At 37.1% G+C, this 24,439-nt stretch overlaps 2 long non-coding RNA genes across 9 annotated transcripts in view; one reads left to right on the forward strand and one right to left on the reverse strand.

Moving 5' to 3' along the window:
• Positions 1 to 24,439, forward strand: part of LOC123385428 — a 385,056-nt gene that overhangs the window by 72,833 nt on the left and 287,784 nt on the right. For all 7 annotated transcript variants that reach the window (XR_006597899.1, XR_006597901.1, XR_006597900.1 and 4 more), the window contains one exon: positions 21,005 to 21,162. This is a non-coding gene — a long non-coding RNA (uncharacterized LOC123385428). The remainder of the gene's footprint in view (positions 1 to 21,004; positions 21,163 to 24,439) is intronic.
• LOC109499737 lies at positions 1,006 to 22,575 on the reverse strand. Of its 2 annotated transcripts, XR_006597905.1 has the most exons (4): positions 22,554 to 22,575; positions 18,924 to 19,011; positions 1,275 to 1,344; positions 1,006 to 1,156 (listed from the first exon to the last, which is right to left on the reverse strand). It is a non-coding gene; the product is annotated as an uncharacterized LOC109499737 (long non-coding RNA). The 2 variants fall into 2 exon arrangements; XR_002157208.3 differs by lacking the exons at positions 18,924 to 19,011; positions 22,554 to 22,575 and adding an exon at positions 1,616 to 1,759.

Here is a 24,439-nt window from a genome sequence, read left to right on the forward strand (position 1 = left end):
GCAATTTTCACAACTATTGGACTTTTCATGGGTCCTGAACTCCCAAGTGAACAGTTTGAAAGATTCTTGTTCATAAGTTTATTATTAACAAATAGGTAACTTTTAACATGCCACACATAGTTTTACAGTTTGGTTACAGTTCATGGTCTGGAAGCCACTAGCTGAAACTCTGAGGTCCCATAGGAAATTACTACTTCATAGAGGTAAATTTTTTCCTAGAGGCCAGGATTCATTATATTTTAATGATTTGTCTTTTTGAAGATACCATAGTAGCAGTTTTTTTCTTAGTGAAAATAAACTGAAGTTGTACAAAAGAAAATTATAAATGTTCATCAAGAAAAGAATAGTTAAATAAGTTATTTTTATTTGTGTAACATAATCTCATACAACTATTAAAATAAAAAATAGAAATCCAAGGTTGACACATGGAAGATTAGCATGAAAAAATGGCAAAAAAAGAGAGCAGAGCACAGTGTTTACTTTGACGTTACAAATCCCAACCATACTCCAGAGTAAGGTTAGCTGTGTAGCTATTTTGAATTCAGGTTGATTGGTGAATATTATTCATTTTGGGGGATGAACTGACAAAGGGGGCGGTGCTGTTGAGGATTCTATTTCCATGAGAATTTGAATACCTTTCCTAGGGTGGCAGGGTTGAATATGTTTATCATTGGTCCAAGTCACTGAGACTCACAATAAATATAGACAAGGGAGGATGAAGAGGGCATGGAACAGGGGTGGCATGTTGCCATTGGGAAGTTCACCAAATAGACATGATGAGAGCCATGGTACCTAAGCTTTCTTCAGAGACACTGATAAAAGTTTGGGAAAGGGATGGGAGTAGGCAGAGTAAGCATCTCTAGAGCTCATTTAGAGGTGGCAGAACTGGTGGCAGAACTGGCCTTGCAAGCTCGGGCAACCATCTCAAAACTCTTCATCTTCTCTCACAGACATATTAGGATATGGTTAGGATTATTCTGGATACTGTGATAGGATGCAGAGTAGGCTTATTAACACAATAGTGGTTTTTTTTTTTTTTCTATGTGTGTGTTACATGGTCAGAGGGGGGCTTCCCTCTGTGGTCATTTACGAACCAAAGCTCCTTGTATGCTGTATCTTGACCATCTTGCAAGGCATCAAAGTTCATCGCAGCTAACTGAAAGAATGAGGAAGAGAAAGCAAGAAGTCACCAGCTTCCTAAAATCTTGGGCCTGGAGGTGATCTGTGACCTCTATTCTCACTCTGTTGGTAAACCAAGTCATATATAGACTCACCTACATGTCAGTGGGGCTGGGAAACATAGTCTTTGTCTGGGTCCAGGTCTCCCAGGGACACATGTTCACTCTGAAAGAGAGGACAATACATTTTCATAGATTAGTAGCTCTTTTTCTCAAGTAGGCAAGAGGGAGAAAGTTTTGAAGAGGAAACTGAATTGGAAGGAGACAGCAGGCATTTCAATTTTGATTAAATGCTTATTGAGCTGCAGAGCTGGCAGAGCCATGCTGGTGGAACCCCTGAGACAGAAGATGAGGGAGAAATTGGGAGATCTTGATGTATATATACACCACAGTTAGGGGGCTAAATGTGAATGTGAAGACTGTTGTCTTTTTCTCACCTGGTGATTTCATCAGGCAGAAACCTCACTGAAGCAACTGAATCATGAAGTGTGTGGCATCCTTGGTTTTGGATACATGGGAAGAAAATGGGGAAATGCTCTTAATCCATCAGAAGGCCCATGCGGCCACCCCAGGAGTTCCTTTGGCTCTGTAAGAAGGTACATAGAGATTGGAGAAGAGTCAGGGACATGGAGCTGCTCAGGCAGCTGCTGGCCAGGCAAGAGGATTCCCCACTCAGATAGAAATCTGAAGACAAAGATTGCTGGTGTAGCCAAAAGGGGGATATGGTTGACCCTTTCTGGAAATTTCCTCAGTAAAGGAAGATATCAAGCTGAAGATGAAGAGTACCCCTAAGAAATCATGCACAGCATCTCTTCAGAAGCCATCATGTTGATAGAGATTTCAAAGAGTAGATTTGAGGGTTACCTTCTCCCATTAACAAGCAACCAACTATGCTGAACCCCAGCCATTTTTCTCTATTTCTTCTTCCCATATGACAGTTCATAGGAAAATAGTTGGGAGGAGTAAAAGAGCAGACCATGCCTCTTAAGAACTACAGATCCCACAGGCCAAAGACTGAACCTGACCTGTGGGGAAGGGAAAATATAAGAGTAGAATTTTAAGTGAGAAGAACTGAATGATGCTCTTTTAATATCTGAAAGGGACCAGAAAGCTACAAGGATTTTCTAGAGATACAAGGGCTTAAAAAGGAAATTGTATAGATTATGGTTAGATACAATAATAGGAAAGAAACAAAACAAAATAAAAACACCTCCCCTCAAAACCGGCATGTTATGTATGTCCCTATCAAGACCAGACTTGTTGAGTGAACTGGTTTCGTAAACACATAGGTGTAAAAGCTGGAAGTGAGGCTAGAAGACACCATTCTCCTGCTGGAATTTGCACTGATTGACTCATAAGGGGCTCATTAATTAACTCATATCTGCCAACACATGTTTACCATAGGGTAGAGGTGGACCGTGTATCTGTTAAGCTTTGTAGCATTTTGGAGCCCGAGTGGTCTTGCTGTGGAGCAAGGAGGGGTAGGGGAGAGAGAGAAGGAGGATCCGTTTTTCTCCCTCCAGGTGGCATTTAGAGTCCTGGGGTTGGTATGATTGGCTGAGAATTGCCCCTTGGAGCAGCAGAGACCAGGGAGAATTGGGAATCTAAGTATTTAGGAACCAGGAACTCCTGCATGAGCAGGTGAGGTCTTGGCACTAAGGAAAATCAGTTTGTTGGGGAAGATGTATGAGTTTCAAGGATGAATAATTAAGAGGAATATTTATTCATTTTTTATTCAAAAATGTATTAAACATGTACAATGTGTTACACACTATGGTAAATGCTGGGAATGAAATTGAGAGGAAAATATCTAAGCTCTGCTGGCCTAAATTCGTGAAAAACAAATACAGGGAGCTTTAAACAGGCACTTGATCTGGTCTGAGGGTGGAAGATGATGGCTAACGATAGTGACAAAAAAGTGCAGAGTGTTAGGATAATGGGAAACAGTGTTTTTCATGTTTAGGAATTCCTTTAATGTTGTTTTAATAATCCTTTCATAAGAAATAATAATCATTGAAGGAAATAAATGCAAATCTTGGCACAGCGAACCAAATGGATAACGGCTTTGTGTTTTCTCTTAGAGTCCAAGGAAATTAAAAATCATTTAACTCTCTGATGAAACATCTTCATCACCTCATTTTTATTTTCACTGCTTAATACAGAGGACATCTTCCATTTGTTCATTTCCCCTTTCATTCCATTTCATGCTAGGTCCTGCCACATCCTGTTCATTTCCCCTTGAAACAAATCATGTTAAAGATTTCTTCCTGGTCTCTGTTGTAATTTCAAAATCCTTAAGTAGTTTCAGAGGAAGACAATTAAACAGAGGTGAAGATCTATCATGCTTCCTTGTTATATCCTGAAGTTAAGAGGAGGAGGAGAGCTGCAGTGGCTTTTAAGGCATGAATCAAGCTGGTTATCTGAGAAACTCAAAAGACAGGGGTGCTATGAAAGCAAATGATGAGTATCTCATAATTCTTAAGCAAAGCCTGAAAAGTAAATTTAGATGCCCAGGTGGATTTGGGGTGAAGCTGAAAAGGCTCTGATATAGGCATTTCAGGTAAGTGTGAATTAGAATATCCCAAATTCATACCTGTTCCTTACACTTACACACACACACCCCACTACACACAGGGATTCAAGGTATATATAGATAGATAGATACTAAAAGAGATTGAACATTTATAACTAGCATATGGACAGGCTAAAAATGTAAAATTATTAATAAATTTAGACCTTAGTAGAAACACTTAAAAACCTAGTAACATAAAATTTACTTCAGAAAATAAGAGCGTTCTGTTCATTTCAATGTAATACCATGAGCAGTCCACCCTTAATGCAATACACGTGATTCTCCTAGCTTCATGATCTAGATGCCAATCTAACTACAAGAATATAAAGCAAAAATATTCTCATGGACCTGAATTGAGGAAGTCCTCAGTGATTTGATTTGTGCAATCCCAGTCTACTGCTGTCCAATGCAAGTTGGAGTCCCTGACAGTGGCTGTTACTAGGGAAGTGGAAATTTTGACCATGATTTCAAAGCATAGGATGAAGTATAGGGTGAAGAAGTGAAAGATACACAGAAAAGCAAGAAAGACTAGCAGCAGGTTCATTCCCTTCAAGGTTACTGGATAAGATAAATAAATGCATAGCTGTAGGTAATGTATTCCCATATTACATAACAACTATTTTGCTGTCTCAAGTACTTTGTTTTTCTAAATTGGCTCCTGGGCAATGTAAAATTTTCACCTCACTTCTAAGTGTCCATTTAATAATCTAAATTCAAGTAATTATAAAAAGAGAAGCCATATATTTTATAGAAAAATTGCTGTAGTTTTATGCTAAACAAGAGGTCTTTGCTTAGGACATTTATCGGTGATATAGCATATTTCAGTAGTGAGAGAACTAATTAAAACATGAAAGAAATCTTTTATAAAAGTCAATAAAATATTCACAAATATGCACAAAAATTGACTTACATGAACACTTAATGCAGTGTTTAAAATACAGAAATTTTACATTACTTGTTTCACTTAATATGGTATCAAAGGCATTTTCCTGTCTTAACCTTAACTACTTGCTTAGCATGTATATTTTTTCAAACCTGGTGTATTGCTGCAAGTATGGACTTGGTATAGGGGCTATGCAGGTGTATGGAAATTTACCAGGACATTTCTGTTAATTAGGTAATTAATTGGTTTGTTGGAAACTTCTGGAGTCTTGAGAAGATAAAGATCGACAAGTAGAAACCCAACATATTACCAAAGTTGAAGGCTGTACTTTATGAGAGATAGTCTTACTAACTGATCATCAGAGAGATTTACCCACCGTAAATGCAATGCTAAAGCCAGCTGGGTCTGCCTAGCTATGGGGGCCTGCCAGGTAGGGTTTATGGATTGAGTTACAGAGGGCCTCTCCCCCAAAGATGATAAAGGGTAGAACTGAACTGAACATGCCAAATTTATTATTAAATTCCCACCTAATAAATTACTCTACTTCCCTCAGGGAGAAGGGAGTGAAGAGGAGGGAAGAGGACAGGAGGGTTTAGGGAAAATCCCTCCTCATTGAAACCAGAACAGCTGAGAAAATGTGTTTCTCTCTAGTGGAAATGACTCCTTAATCCCTTCAGATTTTTTTCATTCAACACCCTTGGTGGCTGCTGCACATGGTTCAAGGTGGCTTTGAGGGATTAAGCATCAAAAATTCAAGATGGGTAATGCAATGCAATTGGTAGCATTGTTCTGTATTGCTTTGAATCTTAATGTTTTTGTAGGGTTCTAGGCCCAGAGCTGTGCTAATATGCTTGGATGTATTGGGCTTATTGTAAACTGACTAACTTGTAAGAATGCTGACAAATAAGCAGCTAAGATCTTCATACTTAATTTTAAATGGTCCAGTTCCACAAACAAATCAATGGCAGTTTGTCTTGCCTACAGATGTCTGTTCAAATATATCAGTTACATCATCATTCAGAATGTTACACCCCAGCTTTTATTCTAAACACAAATGAGAGACATTTCTGAGTTCTTAGAAGCATGGGAAATGTGGTATTCTTATAAGATACAAACATTAAAATTCCTTCAGGCATTTCCATTTCTGTCACAATATAAACCAAAAACCAAACCCTCATCCCCCACCCCCAGGCTGCTAATTGTATTGTTTACTGTGAGGATCAAGTGGGTTATGACTGCCCAAAATTAAAGCAGTTTTTAGTAAGAAAAGCAATAAATGAGAGATTAAAAAGTTAAACTGTCTCTATGCCAAACCAACAAATTGTTTTTATAAAACCTACATACAAATCTTAGTTTTCAAAATGGTGTTGAAGAAACAAACATGGCTGAAGTACAAATATGGGTAGCTGTTATCCTCAATTCCTACTGACATATAATAAACAAGTTTTAAAACAAAAGTAATTGAGGACTTTAAATGAAATCCTGTGAGCTAGAAGTCTTAACATTTAGTGATTTGGTGGCTTCTAGGAGATTTCTTACAATTTTGAGGGAGCAAATTGTTCCTGGCTGAGATCTGTGAGTACATGCAGGGACTGAGGGTGGCTGACTAGAATTCCAAAATAAAAGTGGATATTTATAGTGTGCACAATACTATATATTAAGGCTGACCTGTAGTTGGGCCATTTTCCCCTTCATTTCTAGAAAGGAGCAAGGGTGCCCTCTTGGGACTTGGTGGAAAAACTTTTCCTCATACTTTCTTGAATTCTTTGGGCCCTCAAGTCAGAAACCCCAAAGGCCAATGGCAAATTTAGGCTGAAATGGAGCCTGAGAAGTGATAGCAGCTGCATAATTCACTCAAGTGAGGGTTTCAAGTGATGGCCAATCTCACCTCCAACTGTCCCATGGGCCCTTTCTAACAAAGGATGGCATTACCATGCTGGCCTGCCTCATCTCCCTAATCAAAACACCTTCCAGCTGCTTCAGTGACAAGTTAACTTGTATTTTGACTCTTTTGGCAAAAAAAAAAAAAAAAGTGTTCCCACACAATACTGTTTCTTAAAGTGCCTTGAAGTTAACATAATGTATTTTCTGCTTTAGCCATAAAAACTGAGGAATCTGAGAATTGGAAGAGCATTATAGGTTATGTAATTTAACCTATTTGTTCTAGCAAAGAAGAAATGGAGGGTTGGGGCTAATGTAACATAATTTAAAATCCCAATGATTTGAATCTAGATCTTGGTTTTCTAAACTCCAGTTGAATTAATTTTCTGTTACATAAAGTTTACAACAAATATGCAAATAAGTCAGGATAGGTATTATTTCTATTTTATAGATAACACTATTAAAGATCATGGAGATGAAGTGATTTTTCCAAGATTATATGATGAGGTTGGGCCAAAGCTAGAAAGGAGCCCAGTTCCTTGACTTCCAGTTAGGATTTTTTACACACACTCGTGCACAAACACAAACTCAGAAACAGACATATTACAATTCTGTCACTAATCAGTTAGTCTACTTACTATTAATCAAACATTCGTTGAGTGTTAGGTACTTCCCTGGTAACAGAGGATATTGCTAAACAGGGAAAATGTGTGATATCCAGAGTGCAGTAGCCTTCAAGAGGGATTGTTAATGATTTTTTTGCCTTCTGTTATTTATGCCCTTGTCCAGTCCCTTCTCATATTGAATATGGATTATGTATGTAATCAATAGGATATTGCTGGATAGCTGTGTGTTACCTCTAAACCTCGGTCATAAAGTACAGTGTGGTTTTTGTTCTCCTTTGGATTACTTGCTTTTGGAGAATCCAGTTACCATTTTGTATGGACACTCCAGCAGCCTTATGGCAATTCCATTATAGGAATTGAGACTTCTGCCTGATAACCAGCAAAAATCTGCCAGTTATGTGTGTCAGCATCTTGAAATCAGATTTTCCAACTCTAGTCAAACTTTTAGATGACTGCAGCCCTGGCTGACATTTAACAACAACTTCATGTGAGACCCTGAGCCAGAATAATAGCTAGGCCATTCCCAAATTCCTAACTCATAAAATCTGTATGAGATAGTAAATGTTTGTTGTTTTAAGTTGCTAAGTTTTGTGTAATTTATCATGCAGAAATTGGTAACTAGTATTAGAAGGCGTGATAAAATAAATACATAAAGTAATAAAACAATTTCGAAGATCAGAGATGATAAAATGGGGCAATATGATAGAAGGATGGTGGAGGGGCTGCTTAGCTAAGGGTGGGAAGGGAAGGCCTCTTTGAGGAAGTAATATTTGAGTTGAGGCATCATTGTTCATAAAGAGTCAGCCATGGAGATCTGGGAGGATAGAAACTCCAAAAGAGGCAGCAATAGGTGCAAAGGCCCCAAGAAAGGAAAAAGTTTGGCATGTTTGAAGGACTGAAAGAAAGTCAATTTGGTTAAAGTGTAGTCAATTAGGGAGAAAATTGAGGAAGATGAAGCAAGAGATATGGGCAGGACCAAATCACCAGAAGCCTTGAAGGTCATGGGAAGCCATTGAGGATATATAGAAAAGAGAACCATGTTCTGATTCACACCATAGAAAGATCTCCAATTGCTGTGTGGACAGCAACTGGATAGTTGTGAGTGAGAATGCACTCAGGAATACCAATTAGAGGCAATACCAATTAGAGGCACAATTGCAGTTGTGTTGAAGAGGAATAAATCACCTCATACATTAGGATGGCAGTGGTGGAAGTGGAAGAACTAGCTGGATTTGGGATATATTTAGAAGATAGGGCTGACAAGACTTGCTTATGGGTTGGGTTTAGAATGTGAGGGAAAGTGGAATCAAAGGCAGCTTGAGCTGTGAGACTTGTGGTTGGGAAACCACCCTTGGCTTAATTTTTTTTTAGAAGGAAGGAAGGAAGGAAGGAAGGAAGGAAGGAAGGAAGGGAGGAAAGACAATAATTGAATCTATCCTTTTGAAATGAAACACTGTGTGGGAAATTCCTTTTAAAAGTGTTCAGCATTTTACAGCTTCAAGACATTCTTACTACTAATGACCTCACTCAAGTTCATAAGAGCATTTCTTCTTGAGAAAGGCAGCAAATGTTGGCACAAACCTGGCTGATGGGATGAACTCGTGATTCAGAAGGAGTCCCTGATGGTAAAAAAAAAAAAAAAAAAAAAAAAAAAAAAAAAAAAAAGCCTTATTAATTGCTCTATGCAAGTACATCATCCCTAGCGGCAGTAGACTAGTAGAGTCTGAGTCCAGCATTAGGCCTTATTTCTTTTTTTAATTTTTTTTTTTCAACGTTTATTTATTTTTGGGACAGAGAGAGACAGAGCATGAACGGGGGAGGGGCAGAGAGAGAGGGAGACACAGAATCGGAAACAGGCTCCAGGCTCCGAGCCATCAGCCCAGAGCCTGACGCGGGGCTCGAACTCACGGACCGCGAGATCGTGACCTGGCTGAAGTCGGAGGCTTAACCGACTGCGCCACCCAGGCGCCCCAGGCCTTATTTCTTAAAGGAGAAAGTAATCTTCAGAGAAACAAATTTCTTTTCTTCAGAGAAAGAAATGTGTTTAGGATTACAATTATAGAAAGGCTCCTTTCTCTTAATTATTGTGTTTTATGAAGACTTTTAAGAGTTTTCTGAACCTAAGTTACAGCTATTGCTTCATGAAGATAACAATAAAAAGCTTATTTCTCAATTGTTACATTCTTTCCACATAGGAAATTTGGTTCTTGTAAATATTAAAATCAAAAGGCAGTTTTCACTGTTGTACTATAAAATCTTGTACTTGAGAATTAAGTATCTATTTTTAATGCCAGCATTTGCTTCTAAGAATAACACGTCATGATTTGAAAATGAAAAGGCACACAAGTCTGTGTACTGTTTATGTTTGGGAAACCAATAAAGAGTTCTATTACACTTTATCCCACAGGGAAAGACCATCATGGGTCACAGCAGTCATATTATGTTACAGTCCTGTGATATACTCTGTGTCAGCTGTTCTCACTCATTCACACACGTAGATCTTAGCTACTTAATATACAGTTATGCACATTTTCTAAAACAAAACAAAAATTCATTCAAACACAGAACAGATGTGAATAAAAAAAGAGGATAGTTTAAAAATATTTCTGTTGCTATCAGCAATTATTTTGTCTCATGAATGGCATTTGGCTCTTGATGTAGAATGTGAATAAGGCTGGTTTGGTTACTGTGGAAGTTGGAACAATAGCAAGTTTCCCATTTTCAGTCCATGAGATCATTTATTGAAAGTTCATTATGCTTTTCAAACTATATTTTAAAGAAAGCATCAAATTGAAATTGGAAGTAGTTTATATAGATCAGGGAATGATTTTGTTCTACACATTCCCAGAGATATAGCTATATACAAATGTTACAGAAGCTGTTTTTTAAATACTTTTTTTTTGATATATTTGCTACCTTTAAAAAATATATTGCTGTCTTACTAATGTCAAAATTCTCCCTTGAACCACATTCCCACAGACATGTTAGGTTAAATAATTAGAAATTGTTTTTTCATTCATAAGGTACTATTTTATTTAAACACTATCATTAGATTACTGGAAAATTAGAAAACATAAAATGTGTTCCAGCAATTTGATTGCATATGCCAATGATTTTATAATTCAGAGTAATATAAGGAGATTTGGTAGTGATAGTACAAAATCTTTATGAATGGGGACATTTCATAAAAAGTCCATCCAAAGGAAATGTCAACCAAGTTAAGGCAAAGACAAATATGGTGATAAAAAGAACAGAAGGAAGAGACAACTAAACCTGAAATAAAAAGTGTTCCTGATAGCAAACAAATCAGAAAGCCTGAAATCTCATATTAACTGTGAGTGACACTGGGCCACGTATATATCTAACTTACATGGAAAATAAGACTTGTATAACAGGATTAGTCAGAGTTCTCCAGAGAACGGGAACCAGCATGTGTATAGAGAAAGACTTATTTTAGCAATTGGTTCAACGTGATTGTAGAGACTGGCAAGCCAAAATCTGCAGGTTAGGCTGGTGGACTAGAGACCCAAGGAAGAGTTGATGTTGCAGTTTGAGTCTGAAGGCAATCTGCTGGAAGAATTTCCTCTTCCTGGGGAAAGATCAGTTTTTTTCTTAAAACTTTTAATCCATTGAATGAGGACCACCAACATTGTGAATAGTAATCTATTTACTCAAAGCTACTGATTTAAATGTTAATGTCATGTAAAAAATACCCTCACAGTAACTTCCAAATATGTTTGACCAGATATTTGAGTGCCATGGCCTAGCCAAGTTGACATAAAATTAACTATCACAAGAACATAGTAAATCAGTTGCTCTTACACAATGATGGCAGGTGTATTAACTCTTCAACAATTTTGGAAAATAATATGGCCATTTTTTATTAAGACCTTCAAAATGTGTTTAAGCATTTTTACCAGTTAATTACATTTCTATATTGTAGGAATAAACCTAAGTGCAGACACAAACATCATAAACCATAAAGCAAAAGATTGATAAATGTTATATATTAAAGTTAAAAATTTGGAGCTCCTCAGTAGCTCAGTCAGTTAAGCCTCTGACTCTTGATTTTGGCTCAGGTTATGATCTCATGGTTTGTGAGTTAGAACCCCACATTGAGCTCTGTGCTGACGGTGCAGAACCTGCTTAGGATTCTTACTCCCTCTCTCTGTACTCCTCCCCCACTTGCACATGTGTGCTCTCTCTTGCTCTCTCTCTCAAAAATAAACAAACATTTTTAAAGAAAGATTATAAAATAAATAATTTGTGTGGTGTAAGAAACCATAGGCAAAGTTAAAAAGCCATTGACCAGGAAAGATACTTGAAACACATGAGAGAAAATCATGAGGAACTCCTACACTCCTATAATTAATGAGAAAAATGTTTAAAACCCAACTGAAAAATGAGCAAAGTTGGATAGGGCAGTTTTTAAAAGAAGACACTTGAATGGCTAACAGTCATTTGAAAAGATGTTCAGCTTGACTCATAAAGATATGCAAGTTACAATAAGATTTACTCTTCAAGCTATCAGAAAGACCAAAATTAAAATTTTAACAATGCCAGCTGTTGGTAACAACATAAATTGGTATAACCACATTAGAGAACAATATGGCAATACCTAAAGAAACCAAAGGTAGGTATATATTAAAATCTTAGAATTCTACCCCCAGTTGTTTATAATCTAGTGAAATTCTGGCACTTGAACAAATAAATGCACTAGAAATGTGCATATGTGTGTATGTGGTATTGTTAATAAATGCAAATAAAGCAAAAATGTAAATATCCATCAGCAGAAAAATCAATAAATTCTAATAAATCAGAATACACATTTGTATGGAAGTTTAAATAAACTAGATTTACATTTATCTGCATGAATTTATCATGAAAATATGTCAGGTAAAAAAGTAGGTTGCAAAATTATGTATACAGTGTGATTTCTTTTATGTCAACTTTGAACACATTTAATTGAGAAAGTCAACTAAAAGTTTAAGAAATCAAAATGCTATACTATACGATACATACCTAGTAAAGTTATTTTTTAAAATATGGAGTGATAGGACACCCATAAAACTTAAGATGTTGTTTACCTTTCTCTACAAAGATTGTGAAGGAAATAGGTAGCTGTGTGTGTGTGTGTGTGTGTGTGTGTGTGTGTGTGTGTGAGCACAGAAGTGCACATCTATGTGCAAAAAGAAAAGAGAGGTCTAGGAAGACACAAAAGGGCTTTAATTGGATAGGTAATATTTTATTTCTTAAAACTAAAAAAACGCTAAGCAAATATGGTAGAATAATAGGTTAAGAATGTACACCACCAGGAATGAACTCTAATGTAAACTGCGGACTCTGGGTGATCATGATGCATTGTTGTAGGTTCATTGATTATAGCAAGTGTCCCACGCTAGTGCAAGATGTTGGAAGTGGGGGTGGGTTGTGCATGTGAGGTGTCAGGGAGTGTATGAGAACTCTGTATTTTCTGCTCAGTTTTGCTGTGAACTTAAAACTGCTCTAAAAATTAAAGCTTCTTAATTAAAAATATGTTAACTCTAGGTGGTGGTTGTATTTTAAATTATTCTTTAGACATCAATGAATGTTTGAAAAATTTGATAATGATAAAAGAATGTATTGTAATGGTTCTAGGCCATTTCAAAACTTTTATTTCATGTGTGCACATTACTGTCATATTAAATATATATATTTATATATTACATACAGTAATATATGTGTATATATATGTATATATAAAACTAAACTTGAGGATAAACATTTATTTCTGAAAAGCTGAGAATGAATTCTAAGTGTTATTTCTTGAGGATAGGACATGTGAGTGATTGATACACACATTTATCATTCTTTATACATATATGCATACTTTGACTTCAGGAACATATTTTTTATTGCAATATAGAATATTGAAGTTTAGGGGCGCCTGGGTGGCACAGTCGGTTAAGCGTCCGACTTCAGCCAGGTCATGATCTGGCGGTCCGTGAGTTCGAGCCCCGTGTCGGGCTCTGGGCTGATGGCTCAGAGCCTGGAGCCTGTTATCGATTCTGTGTCTCCCTCTCTCTCTGACCCTCCCCTGTTCATGCTCTGTCTCTCTCTGTCCCAAAAATAAATAAACGTTGAAAAAAAATTTTTTTAAATAAAAAAAGAATATTGAAGTTTAAATATTTTTAAGTCAAATATGAATGGTGGACATGGCAAGTCTTTGCTTTGTGATCTTTTTAAGGAAAACGTATAATTTCTTAAACATTTCAATGACTTACTCTACAGCCCTTATAGAATTTTGCAGTTTGTCACCAAACTTGAGTCACTATTTCTTTCTTGCCAGTTGAAAAACAATACCTCAGGATAAAGTTAAAGTTACATATAATTGTTAGGAAAAACAGATTTCCTTTTTGTTCATGCCAGAAAAGTCACTCAGCTGTTGAATGGGAAGATTTCAAGATACTCCAGTTCAGAAGTTCTCATACTTGGCTGCATATTAAAATCTTTAGAAATCCTAATGCCCAGGCACATCTCATAACAAGTAAATCAGAATTTCTAGGAGTGGGACCCAAGGGTTTTTTTTTTTTAAACTTCTTAGTTATGCAACCAAAGATCTCTATGTTACGACAACTAAAAACCATACTTTTTTTCTTTCCTTTTAAAGATAGATACTTACTATGAGGCTTTACTATTAGATCCCTATAGCATCCATGGTATGGCTTAAAATAGTATGGTCCTCAAAGCTTTGAACCTTAAATGAGGATTCCTGGGTCATGAGTGTGACCCATCATTCTGTTAGATTGGTCTTATGGATACTGCTTGAGTTATGTCTTCTTTTTGTTGCTAATAGCAACAGCACCAACTGTTTCAAGTTTAGGCCAAAAATAATGTCATAAAAATAGATTATTTTGAAAAAACACAAAAATATATACCCACAGGGGCTTTTAAGAATTACCAATTCCTGGATAAAACTGCAAAAAAAAATGCAGTTAAAAACCACCAATTACTTAAACATCTGGATATTTATGACATTATTTATAAACATAATACTCAGATTTTTCATTGAACTTTTTATCATTTCATGGACGTGAGGCTTTAAATTTTCTATCATTGATTCATATTTTTGTTCATATATAAAACAAAACCTGAAGAGGGGATGATTAGGAAACTTCAAAAGGCAAACTATTCCTGGTGGGTAATGTATTTCTTGGAAGCCTAGTTACTACTGTTGCTTATTATAATTCAGTTTCAGGAACTGCTGAGAGACTAGAATCTTATCCAGGATTTCCAACTTGATGGTTATAAAGTTGTATGTCCCTTACTATAGACATGTGTCATGATATGCACTGAAGTATAAAATCTCACCTGCAGTATAATGAGGTGCTGTATATATGAACCTATCATTTGAGAAAGTGATCTTGCATCACCACAGATTTAAAGGACTTGAAAGGTGGCTAGACATATGCTGTGGTAGAACATGCAACCCCTGATGGAGTATAAATTATACTGGACAGCTATCCTGTCTTCATTCATCTATTCATTTGTTTACTAAAATTATATCTTTTGAGTACCTATGTGATACCATATTTTGTAGCCTCATATTATCTATTTTGCAACATTACTACCCTTTTTTTGGAATGAGGCATGGTATCTCCTTGGCTTCAGCTAAGGGAAAATTTGACATTGGCTAATTGAAAATCTTAATGCCTATTTGCATGTTGGCATGAATTTATTTCACAGGTTGATTAACTTCTAATCAGGAAAATAAAGCTCAGGGAACTGTAAGGGGAAAAGCACAGGGTTCCTCCACCTCTCTGTGTTACATATTTACAGATTCTTCCCTTTCATGAAAACTCTTCCCCTTTTCTGATGTGTCCCACAATCATGCTATAATTTTTTTTTGCTTCTATTGCTCTTTGTTTTAAAAGAAGTGTACTATCATGGTGTTTTCATTTCTTCATTAACAATTCACTTTTAAAAATTAATTTATGGGTTTTGCAAAAATGACATATGGTCATTATAAAAAGAAATTGAAGCAATATAAAAAGAAAAAAAATCCTACTCCCAACCTTCTGGCTCCCTCAATTCACCATTATAAACATTTGAGGAGTATTACTCAGGAACTCTCTCCATGCATAAAACAATAGAAAGACAAATTTTAAAATGTTAGAAAAATGGGATCATACTATTTATGCTTTTGTAAATTACAGGTATTCAATTTTATATTTTTCTTATCACTTTTATTGAAGAATATTTCGTGTACCATAAACTACCTTCAGTCAACACATGGCTCAATGAGTTTTCATAGTTGTGTACATTCATGAAACCACCAAAAATTGATACAGCAATTTATCAACTCTAAAAGATTTCTTATGCTCCTTTGCATTCCATTCCTCTCTCTGTCTCTACCCCCAAGCAACTATTGCTTTGTTTTTTTGTCACTACAGATTTATTTGCATTGTATATAAATGGAATCATAGAGTATATACTGTTCTGTGTCATTCATGAAGAGAATTTTCTGAATATAATAATGTATACATATCAATTAGATCAACGTAGTAGTGTTTTATAAGATCTGTGTCTTTGCTGCTTTTTTAGACTAGTTTTTCTATAAGTTATTCAGATAAGGGTATAAAATTCTCCGTTATTATTCTAATTCTATCAATTTTGGCTTCATATATTTTTGAGGCTCTGTTATTACGCAATACACCTTTATGATTGCTGTGTTTTCCTAATGAATGGAATATTTTCTTATTATAAAATGTTTCTCTTTATATTTAATAGCACTGCTTGTCTTGAAGTCTACTTTTGAATTTCTCTCTGGTGTTATTCCTCTTACCCTGATGGATTTCCTTTAGTATTTCTTGTAGTACAGATCTAGAGGCAATCAGTTCCCTTAGAGTTTTGCTTGTTTGTTTTAAAATCTGAAAATGTCTTTATTTTACCTTAATTATTGATGAATATTTTTTGCTGGATATAGAATTCTGGATCACTAGTTTATTTTCTTTCTGTGCACTAAGGATATTATTTTATTGTTTTCCAGGCACCATGATTTCTGATGAGTACTGTGTGGCCATTTGAAGCTGTATATAATGTGTCATTTTTCTCTGAGCATTTTCAATATTTTCTTTTATCTTTGGTTTTTAGTAGTCTGACCCTGACATACTTAGCCATGGTCTTTTTCTAACTTATCCTGTTTGGAGTTTTCTGAACTGCATGGATATGTAAATTTATGGATTTCACCAATTTTTGCAGGTACTATTTCTACAATTTTTTTCCCAGCTCCATTCTCTATCCCTTCTCCTTCTTGGACTCTAACTACCTATATGGATATGTTTGGAATGGTCTCACAGATCTCTAAAACTCTGTTCTTACTTAGTGTAATTTCTCTATATTTTTCCTCTCTCTCTTTTCTCCTTCTCTTCCTCTTTCTTCTTTTCCTCCTCCTCTACCACCCTCCCCTTCCTTCTCCTCCTCCCTTTCTACTCCTTCTCCTTCTCCTCCTTCTTTTTCTTGATTGAATGATTCTTATTGATCTTTCTTCAAGCTCACTGACTCTTTCCTCTGTTTTTCACATTCTGCTATTAGGTTCTTTGAGAAATTTTTAAATTTCAAATATCGTGTTTTTCAGTTTTAAAATTTTCCATTTAGATCTTTTAACCATTTCTGATTTCTTCTTAATTTTCCTATCTTTTCACTTATGAGAATATGTTCCTTTACCCCACTGAGCAAAACTGCAATAGCTGTTTTGCATTTCTTGCCTGATAATTCCAACGTCTGGGTCATCTCAGAGTTGACATTTTTTTTTTCCTTTTCAGAGTTGACATTTCTTGATTGTCTTTTTCCTTGGCAAGGGGTCATACTTTCTTGTATGGTGAATAATTTTGTATTGTGAATATTATATTATGTAGATTCTAGATTCTGTTATACTAATTCAAATATATCAAAGTTTTTGTTTTAGTAGGCAACTGACTTGGTTAAACTCAAATTACACACTTCCATGTCTACAGTGGTTGACAGTTCAGATATCACTTCAGTCTTAATTGTAAGCTGCTTTCTGTTTGTTCCATAATGTGTGGTTCAGAGATTAGCCAGACTTGAGCTGAACTTAAACATGGAATTTTGGATTGTGCCTCTCTGGCTCTCCCTTTTCTTAGTTTCCTTCTTGCTCTCTTTTGCTTTGAGGCCTCTTCTCCTGGTGTAAGAGAAATGGGAAGTGTCTCTATAGGAGTTTTAGCCATTTTTCTAGGTATTTAAGTTTGATTGTCTCATCATTGTTGACTCTGGCTTTTGAAAAAATTATCTTCTGTTTCACAAGTATAAATTCTCATTGTTTCTGTTTTTCCCCATCTGCTGTTTTCCCATAGTGATCCATTTTACTGTGTGCATTGCAGTTTCTTCTAGGGTTATATGACAAAACTTAGAGAGTGATTTGTGTATGCAAATGTTGTATGCAAATACACTAAAGGGTTTTCACTGGTACCAGATAGTTTTTAAGCCAATTTCTCAGAAAAGGGTTTCTGTGTTACATGGTTTGATTTAATTCAGACTACACATGTGTGTGTCTCAGGCCTGCTTTCTCTATTTCTCACAGATAAATATTTTCTACCCATGGATCTGGGAAGTTGGCAAGCTGTCTCCCTGCTTTCCAAGTCTAGCACTTTTCCCGTCTGGCACTTTCCTAGGGCCTGGTGGGTGTAGCTTTTCTCATATCTGTTTCACCTACAGGGCAGCCCTTTCTGATTCTAGGCTGCATGTCACAAATTCAGTGCCAGCTCCCAGTGACCTTGCTAGGACAAGTGCTAGCTAGTGTCCAGCCAATTCTTTAAAAAAATTTTTTAATGTTTATTTATTTTTGAGAGAGAGAGAAAGCAGAGTGTGAGCAGGGGCATGGAGGGTCAGAGAGAGAGAGGGAGACACAGAACTCGAAGCAAGCTCCAGGCTCTGAGCTGCCAGCACAGAGCCCAACGTGGGCTCAAACTCACAGACCGTGAGATCATGACCTGAGCAGAAGTCGGGCACTCAACCAACTGAGCCACCCAGGTGCCCCCATCCAATTCTTTTGTTAAGATTTCAGATTCACCTCCCTATTACCAGTCTGACCTTTTAGTTCGGTTCGTCTACAGATTTAATTTTATAGTTGTGGGTTATTTCTTAGTGGGTATTTCACTCAGCATCTTATGCATCCATATATAACTTGAAGTCTCTTTTCTATTCTTTCCTCTATTGATGTTAATTAATGAAGTGACATTCATCCTTTTATAACCTTTTTTTTATATCTAATATTAATTTTTGTTCCCCCAGTCCGGGCTCTTGCCATATCACACTGGATCAGTGCATTCAGCTATTAATTCCACTCTCTTGCCATTGTGTCTCTAACTCCAAACCTTCTTAGATACTGCTGTCATAAGTTTTGTCATAAAGATTGGCTTTGATCATGTCACGTTGCTCCCCACAGAAGTATTTAATGCCTCTTTGACACCAAGTCCAAGTCCAAAGTCTTGCCAGCATAATATGACTCAAACATCTTTTAAATTCATCACTGCTCTTAGCACAGATTCTAGATTTCAGGTGGAGTTTCTCTACTCACTGTCCCCTGAGTTATGCAACTTCTTCTCACTACTACTTCACCTTTGTTCATACCGTATCCCCACTGTGGGAAAATGTGGGATGCCTGGCCCCAATTTGCATATTTTTCCAAATAATATTTTTCCTTTTAGATAAAGTTGAAGACTCTCTTCTTCCACAGATTCTTTGCTGTGATTTTAGTCTATGTAAATTCTAGTTCTATTCATTACTTTTGCAGATCTTCTGATGCTTGTCTTGGTTATTCATATTCTGTCTCTCTCTTTCTCTCTCTCTCTCTCTTGCTCAGTATGTAAGGCCCTTGAAAGCCAGAAAGGAGATAAGAAATATTAATGAAAATTTTATTCATAAAGTCTATTCTTTGTAGTTACAAAGTGCCTTGCACATAAGTATTTTGTGATCTAGAAAATCAGAAGGCAAATTTTGATGTGAGAAAAAGGGATTAAAAGGGACAGGAGATACAATCATAGTTGTCACTAAAATCAAGAAGAACTTGAGACACCGTCTTGGGAATAAAAAGTGCTGAAAACCCCAGCCACTTGATTTTTACCTACTTAATTAGCCATTGTGGTTGGAGCAAATCTCAGTAGCTCCATGAAGGAATTTTCATTTAAACCAAAACATAACGAAACAAACAGCAAAAACCCGGGTCAATGTTTATATAACTGATATTTTTAAGGATCATAAATTATAACTTCTTTTAAATAGCCATCACTTTTGCTAATATTATTTTCAACTTCTGTTACACGAAAGACCAAGCAAATAAATAAGTATATTATTAGAATTACATTATTTAGATAATACATTTATAAATTTTATCTACCAATTTCTAATCCTTGGTAAAACACATAGAATTTCTTGTTTGCTGAACGCTGTATAAAAAATAGCCCATGGGGCACCTGGGTGGCTCAGCCGGTTGAGCGTCCAACTTCGGTTCAGGTCATGATCTCAGTTAGTGAGTTTGAGCCCCACATTGGACTCTTTGCTGACAGTTTGGAGCCTGGAATCTGCTTCGGATTCTGTGTCTCCCTCTCTCTCTGCCCTTCCCCTGCTCGTGTTCTCTCTTTCTCTCTGTCCTAAAAATAAATAAACATTTCAAAAATTTTTAAATAAAAAAATTGCCCAAGATTGTGACTGACCACAAGCTTAGTATTGGTGTACAGAATGATGTGGCAAATAAAAAACATTAGATTGCACTGAGGAATTCATACTTAAGATATGGGGCAATGGCCTCATGTACCCCACTAAGGACTGTGATCCTACTGGGTGCTTTAAAAATGGTAATTGACAAATTATAGAGTATTGAGGAAAAAGACAGTTTGATAAATGTGTTGGTAATATTCTCATCACAGAAATGGTGAAAGGAATTTAGAAAGAATTAATTTTCTCTTTTGTAGAAGAGGGAATAAGGTGACAAATGTTGTTCAAAGATACAAACAAAGACCCCTGTGGGGTCTTTTTTTTTTTAATTTTTTTTTTCTTCAATGTTTTTATTTATTTTTGGGACAGAGAGAGACAGAGCATGAACGGGGGAGGGGCAGAGAGAGAGGGAGACACAGAATCGGAAACAGGCTCCAGGCTCTGAGCCATCAGCCCAGAGCCCGACGCGGGGCTCGAACTCCCGGACCGCGAGATCGTGACCTGGCTGAAGTCGGACGCTTAACCGACTGTGCCACTCAGGCGCCCCGACCCTGTGGGGTCTTTATAGAGAGGTAGATTTCAGCTCAGTATGGCCACCCTATGGCAGACCTTGTGATGTTTGCCAAACATTCAGTTCCTCCCCTATATTTTCTGGTCCTTTTAAATTTAGACAGTGCTTGTATCTTATTCTGACCAATGAAATGTGAGCAGAAGAGATTGACTTCCAGTGTGTGACAGTAAATGCCTTTGATTCTCCAGTTTCTCTCCACCCCATTAAAGAAATGATCCATAATGGTACCAGCCACAAAACCCTGCAGCCTTGTCACTCTGTATGCAAAGAATAACTGTGCAAGCAGACACCTCAGAAACCACTAGCACTACATCCCTTGCTCTCCATGAAGGACTTGTAGCAATATACATATTGTTCTTTTAAGCCACTGGGATTTGTTAACTGAAAATTAATATAAACCATATTTCTCAACTGTTTTTCATCAATGAGACTTTGAAGACATTTTTTCCTAGTCACTGCCCACACCTCCCAACAATGAAATTTTAATACCACAGACATATATGTTTATGTACATATATTTATACAAGAATAGTAAGATTTTGGAGGCTCCCCCTTAATAATCATTCTTCTCTCCCCTAACAGAGTGTGCAAGATATAACCTTGTATCTTGGATGGTTCAGCAATGGAGTGGATATCTTTGAGATGAACTTCTCGTAACAGGAAATGTTCATTCAGATGCCAGAAGGACATCAGCCAAAGACACTTAAATGGATGCTTTTTAGTGTAGGAGCCTGAACGAGGTAAATTCTTGTGTTCTTTAAAACTCTTATGTGACTTCTTCCTTGTTCCTATAATATTTTCCTCTGGCTTCTCTTATTATAAGCTACATAGTTCTTAATGTTTCTACATTATGTCTTCTTTTTTCCTGTGCTTTGCAATTATAAGTTTTTTTTAGGAAGTGACTATTTTTCCCTCTGTGCATAACTACTTCAGTCTCAAGGTTCGCTTTTAACTCATTTATATAAATTCCAAATGTGTTATTACAGCACTGACCTCTCATTTGAACTCTAACTCCATATCTTCAGGTGTTCAAAATGTCTCTGCTTAGGTGTCTAGTTACTGCACAATGCCCTCACATATTATGAGAGCCCCAGTTTCCCTCCCAACTCACTGAGATTCACTGAAGCCATGATCCAGTAGTCTAGCATGAGTGTGGTGTTATGAGTCAAGGAACACATTTCATTGGTCAAAAGTATTTCCTAATGGTTGGAATAATTTTCTTTTGGTCATTAAACATAATGAAATATGTACCATTGCACATAAATGCTTTTGAAAATCCTGTTTTTTCCCTCCTCTCATCTACTTTGCCTCAACTCTGTGCAGTTACTCCCAAATATTTCTTTCCCCAAAAAGTCCTTCATCAGGCTCTAGGTCACACACTAATCTCTCCTCTCCTACTTCTGCATCACAAAAGTCTAAATTACTCTTTAACAATAAAATATCCCTCCCTGGAGAATGTGGAAGAGAGAGAGCCTGAACATTCACTGCTAGAAATCTCTTAATCAAGGAGGGGTGGGGGAAAAGATGGGAACACATATATGTAAATCTTGCCATTTAACATTACTTATTTCTGTCACCTGCTGTTGACAGAGTCTGGTCCTATAATCTAAGAGTCTTTTTAAGCTCTATTTTTTTATTAAACTCCTGGTGGACACCTGTTGGGGTGTCTGCCTAGCACATAAGGACTTCCTTGTCTGCTTCCCTCCATCACACTGATGGACTCTTGTTAGCCCATTTTATATGACATAATCATACAGGCCCTGGTCACAGACAATAGAATCAGATTCAAACTGATCAGAATCCTTTCCCAGGGAATAGTAAAATATGATTGAGATGCTCTCTCTTGCCAACTGGATCTATAACTTGTAAGCTCAAAACTGTTTGTACCGGCAGATGGTAAGAGGAAACACCCATACCTCTACAGAACCTCCAGACCTCCAGACCTCTGTAGAAAGGGCCAAATAGGAGGTCCCATACACTTGGGGTGTGTAATATTGTGATCTATAATATGAAATATATGTTTATTTTTCATACTTATTTCTGGCACAGAGCATACAAAACTTGGAATTCCTTGAGTGATGAGAGCAATAAAAGTATCTTGATAATCATAACAAACCCTTTTTAATCATACCTGGACTTATGTTGATGAGGTGACTTTTGAGAAGCACATAAAGATGGTGGCTGGTTGCCAGGGAAACCAACCTTGTGTTTGGAAGTTTGGAGCTTCAGCCCCATTCCCTGCCTTCCCAGGAAGGGAGGGAGCTAGAGGTTAAATCATGGCGAATGGCCATTGATTTACTGATTTATGCCTATGTAGTGACCCCTCTATAAAAACCCAAAAGGAGAGGATTCACAGAACTTCTGACTTGGTGAACATGTGGAGATTTGGGGAGAGTGTTACACCTGGATAGGGCATGGAAGATCTGTTCCTGAGTTATATCCTTTTATAAAACTGCTAATCTAGTGAGTGAAATGTTTCTGAGTTTTATGAGCCACTCTGCTAAATTAGTTGAACTCAAGGAGGGGAGTCATCGGAACCTCCAATCTATAGGTGGTGAGTCAGAGGCACAGGTGATAATCTGGGGTTACAACTGGTGTCTGAAGTGGGGTGTGAGGGGCAGTGTTGTGGAATTGAACCCTTTAATCTATGGGTAATCTGTGGGATCTGATGCTGTCTCCAGGTAGATAGTGTCAGATTGAGTTGAATTGTAGGACACCCTGCTGGTATTGGAGAATTGCTTGGTAGTATGGGTAAAACCTACATATTGGAATGGGTTCAGGTTCAGAATGAGACGGTCCTTTCATGGGCTTTGGGCCCCATTTACAGAATTTAGGGGTAAACTCAGGTACTCATTGCAGACATCTCCCTCTATAGTCTATGCCTCTATCAGCAGTGGTCAAGTGGAAGACCTAATAATCTGGATTGTCCTTTCAGATCCTTCCTTTCCTCTCATAAAGACTCACAGCTTTGGGACACCTGGGTGGCTCAGTCTGTTGGGCAACCAACTTCACTCAGGTCATGATCTCACAGATCGTGAGTTTGAGCCCCATATTAGGCTCTGTGCTGACAGCTCAGAGCCTGGAGCCTGCTTCGGATTCTGTGTCTCCCTGTATCTCTGTCCCTCTCCCACTCACGTTCTATCTCTCTCCTTCAAGAGTAAAAAAACATTAAAAAAATAAAATTAAAAAAAAAAAAGACTCACAGCTTTGATGGGACCATCAGGAAAAATCTTATTATCTTGGCCTATATTCCACTGTTTATGTCAACCACCACCAGAAGCTCCTATGGCTGTGTACCTCCCTTTCTAACTCCATGTCCTACCTCCTCTCAATATCTAAAACCCTTCCTCCATGCCCTATAGAACTCTTGGTTGGTAATCACTATAAATCTATGTCCCCAACCTATTTTCTGAATGTTCTCTTATTCTTGTTCTGACACCTGGTTCTCCCCTGAGGGCATGTTTTCTTTCATAGTCCTCATGCTCCAGGTCTGGGAGGGAGAATAGATATCCTTCTTGCTCCTTATTGCTACTTCCTGACCCTTGAGCTTCTCTCTTTCCTAGAAATTTTGGTACTGAATTTCCCATCATGTTCTACTTTCCACTCCTGCAGTCATTGACCAACCTCTGGGTCATGCTCCTCCTTTTGTAAAAGACCTTAGCTTCTGAATCACTGCCCTTTTCCAGAACACACTCCTCTTATACTCCTTGCTAATTTCAAAATCCCAACTCCATGGCCTTTCAGAAAACTGACCTCTTCATTAATAAAATACCTTTTTCTAAGTCTTAGTTTTCTATTATCAGTAAAATAGATATAATAATGACTTCTTTTCAGGGTTGTTCTAAGAATTACTAAGTAATGTTGAAAAAGCACACTGAGTAAAAGCCACCTGGAGTCAAATCTGAATACAATACAATCTGAATACAATATCAAAATGGTTCTTTTGATAATCTCTATTTAGTTTGGAAACTATGCCTTACATTCAATCTCATGCAGAAGCCTAAAATGCATAAAAGT

Source organism: Felis catus, chromosome B2 (assembly GCF_018350175.1).
Source record: "Felis catus isolate Fca126 chromosome B2, F.catus_Fca126_mat1.0, whole genome shotgun sequence".
In the NCBI taxonomy this organism is placed as follows: Eukaryota; Metazoa; Chordata; class Mammalia; order Carnivora; family Felidae; genus Felis; species Felis catus.